This window comes from Brassica napus, chromosome A2 (genome assembly GCF_020379485.1).
Source record: "Brassica napus cultivar Da-Ae chromosome A2, Da-Ae, whole genome shotgun sequence".
NCBI classification, from domain to species: domain Eukaryota; kingdom Viridiplantae; phylum Streptophyta; class Magnoliopsida; order Brassicales; family Brassicaceae; genus Brassica; species Brassica napus.
This window is the reverse complement of record NC_063435.1, coordinates 16,108,618-16,112,770: the sequence shown is the minus strand read 5'-3', so window position 1 is coordinate 16,112,770 and position 4,153 is coordinate 16,108,618. Positions and strand designations below refer to the sequence as shown.

At 30.3% G+C, this 4,153-nt stretch overlaps 1 long non-coding RNA gene across 1 annotated transcript; it reads left to right on the top strand.

Moving 5' to 3' along the window:
- Positions 1–598: 598 nt before the first annotated feature.
- On the top strand, positions 599–2,135 carry LOC106395837. Its single transcript, XR_001279362.3, has 5 exons — positions 599–1,001; positions 1,079–1,352; positions 1,425–1,515; positions 1,619–1,743; positions 1,901–2,135. It is a non-coding gene; the product is annotated as an uncharacterized LOC106395837 (long non-coding RNA).
- The last annotated feature ends 2,018 nt before the right edge of the window (positions 2,136–4,153 follow it).

Here is a 4,153-nt window from a genome sequence, read left to right as displayed (position 1 = left end):
CAATTTGATTGATTTAATTAATTTTCTTTGGTGGATAACTTAAAAAAATTTCATATGTATCGGGGAAAGCAAGTTTATGTTGTTATATTATATTTATTTGTGTATATAGAATCTATATATAATGCTAGTGTAATAAAGAAAGAACATTATTTTCTTGTAACTTCAAAAAGATACATTATTACAATTTGAATTAATCAAAATTCAATAAAAGGGTAATTAAATATTTGTAAATCTAATTGTTTTTTTATCTTGTTTAGTTGGATTCTCATGAAAATAAATCGATAGGTTAAACAAGTATTTCAAAAAAAATTTGTGTTATTGTTTTGTCTATAAATTACAAAATTTACTGAATTGATATATTTAATTATTGCATCCTTAAATAATAAGACATTAGAGAACCATGTCTTGAGTTGTTTTGTAAAAATTGTACAAAAATCTATGCATTTTCATATTTGTCACGAAAATTTATATGTTAAACTTACTTTTACAAAATTCTGAACTTTTTCACGAAAACAAAAATCTATGCTTTTTCATATTTGTCAATGTTCTCACACTTTCAAAGAATATATTAGCTTAGTCACTTACTTATTTTTTTTTACAAAACAAATTAAGTATCGGAGTCTTGAAAGTTGAATTCATATTATTGTAACTGTACATAAGAGTTTGTGATTACATACTTAGTGATTCTTGTATATGTGTCCAAGAAAGTTTAAATGACTTAGTGGTAACTGCCATATATTTATGTCATACTAACCTGGGTTCGATCCTTTCCTTGGCATTGTTTTTTCATTTTTTACGAGAAAATAAATGAGATGACGTGGCAACTTCAAGCTTTCTGATTGATTGATTTTTCTATCCTACGTGGACAGCCTATCTGAGGCTTATATTCCCCTTCTAGTATATTTACACATCTTATATGTATATTTCGTATGTGGCGTATTTTAGATCAGAAAAGGAATAACCAGTATCTTGGGACATCTTTCCTTTGTATTGACATCAAGGTATGCGATGCTTCTACTATTTTCATTATAACTAAGCCACTAAACAAATGTTTATAAATTTTACGATATGAAAATAGGGAAACGCTTATGAAGGGAAGCTAGATAAAACACTTCCAGATACAACAACTCAGATCGTGCAAGAGGGCGAGATATACCAAATTCAATATTTCTCCCTCTTACCCAACGCCCAACGATACAATCTCACCACTCAGCAATACATTATCCTCATCACCAGGTCAACATCGATAGAAATGGTAGAAGATGAAATCCCGATGATGCCTCACAACACATTCCCTACTATTCGATACAGGCGATTGATCAGCATCGCCATTACTTCCAATTAGTTGCCAGGTAAGCAATTACATCTTATAAAACATGACTTAAAAGAGAATAATATTCCAGCCAGTGAAAATATAATGCCAGATGTGGTTGGGCAAGTAAAATTGATTCAAGGAACCGATCTCCAAAATCCGAGGCTAGCGTCAAAGATTGTAGTTGGTCTACTTCTGAACAGGTACCGAGCACCAACCTCCTTCTACACAATTCCGTTAACTATACTCTTTTGTATATAACTTTGGTTCACCGCCACTTCATATATACTTACATGTTTCATGCAGTTTCAGAACCGTCCGCTTGGTAATATCAGACAATGCTTCTTCTCTGTTTAGAGACATGTATATCAAGTCAGTAATTAAATACAGAGTTATACTAATCACAAGCGTCAATCCCAGATTGATAAAAGGTAATGATTAGTATTTCAGGTATATATTTAGGTATTATATGCTTATAAAAATGCTTAGAGCAATTGATAAGGGTATATGATAGATGTATTAGTCCAGAGATATAACTCACATAACTTTATTCACATCGCCAACCTTATTTACCTTACATGACTACAGGGAAATTGACTCTCACCACGACCACTGCTACTCGCTTTTACCATGACAGCTCTATCGATCCCATCCAGCAATTCATCCGGAAATATGAAGTTGGCAATCACTCTTGAATTGATCATATAGGCTGTCTTCTGATTCTAAGAGTTTAAGTATGTGTGTTTTTATCCTATGAGATAGGTTTTGTTTAGATTGGTTGCACTTTGGAAGACTTGGATAATAAAAATTGGGAGGTTGAATTCCTTCTATCCTCTGAATCCAAAAAATTTTAATCTTAGCTTCCATTGTGATGTTCCATATAATTCGCAAGTATAAACTTGACCAAGCGACGAAAGCATAGACGTCAAAGAACACACAGCATAGGAACTTGAAAAAACTTTAACAGAAATACTTCATTATTGAGAATTCAAATCTAAAATAGGAACTTGAAAAAATCTAAAATAAAAGTATCAACGAAGCCATATTCAAATTATCAATATAAAAAACATATATAATTCGTTATTGAGAATTCAATTAATTGGTATTGCATATAAAATAAAGCTTGCAATTGCCTAAATCACTATAGTTCTTTTAAAAAAACATAACTACTAAGATCTTTTTAATAAAAATGAATACTAATCAATCATATATTCACGGCAAATCTTTATGAGAAAGGAAGGTCAAATATCTTTTTGATCCAGCATTTACAATTTCGACCAACTCATTCCAATTACTATAATACTCTTTATCTTAAGATTCTTTTAAACCGTACTTTCTCCCCCACAAGTCTAACAAGTTCTCTATCATCTTTGCAAGTTTATCTTTCAGACAAGTAAACGGTCTAGGAGTCACCCAAATCAACATACGGTATTAGAGTTGTCGACTACTTGATCTTATCAATTATTTATATTGTAGTAAAGCTTGTATGATCGTATAATGTATTACAATATGTTACAATTTATTTTTTGGTATAATAGTTAATATTTTTGTTTTTAGGAATAAAATCAAGACTAAATTATTTAATTTGAATGAAATAATATATATAATGCTTCCAATATTAAAATTACTTTGTTTGAAGAAGTGCACTTTTGGGATTGTAAGGATCAAACAACGTATTAGAAACCACCTATTTAAAATATAATTTGTCTACATAAAAGTATATAAATTAGAGTAAGCACATAAATCAAAATCAATACTTTTTGAACACATAAATCAAAATCAATACTTTTTATTAATTTACAATCATGTTTTTGGTAAATTAATCAAAACAATAATTATAATTACTTTATATGGTATATAATTATACTTTAGTGATACTGACATGGATATATATATATATATATAGTATATTTTAATATAAAAATTTATTATTGACTCTTCCTACTCATATGAGTTTTTTAATATTTGTATATTTTCTGTAACAAAAATTTTAATGTGAGATTTGTTAATTCAAATTACAAAATTAAAATATTAATTTCTCTATAATTTATCATTGCAAAATTTGAAATTAACATATTTTTATACAGTATATAATTTAATTAAATGATATTGATATAAATATATATAATATGAATATCTATTAATGAAACTTCATATTCATACGATTTATGATCATTTTTTTCTTGCTTGAACAAATAAAAGTTAAGACATTGATCACAAATTTTTAGATGTGAGACAATTACTATTTTTAGTAATTTATAGTCGTTCTAAAAATTTTAAAATATAAAATATAATAAAAAATCTAATTTTTTTTATTATATGCTTAATATGATTGTGTAATTTTTTTAATAATATAAAATTAAATAAAAAAAGAGAGGATAAAAAAATGGTTATCAAATATATATTTGAGGTCGGAGGCTCGGAGCAACTACGGTATGGCCAACCTTTCTTGCTTTGGACTTATTGATGGTTGTCCTGAGATCCGTCTTGCTTGCTGATACTACGGTCCCAAGGTTGTAACCGACTAAACGCTTTTCCGACCATCAATAAAACGTCTTTGCTTAACCCACATCTGAAATCAAACGTTTCACCGTTTGAGTACTGTTTCCCATTCAAGCAGTTGGCGCCCACCATGGGGACTTTAGCAAAGTAGCGTCAACAAGATGGCGAGGAGCAACGCCGGCTCTTCTCTGGAGAAGAGCGTGAAGTTCCCGAAACGACGCCTACGTCCTTTCCTGTGACTCCGGCGCCGTTACCACTCGCGTCCATAGAAACTATCATGGTGCGCCTCGCACAGTAAGACGCAGCCCAGAAGGCGGCGACCGACCAAATCGCGGCACT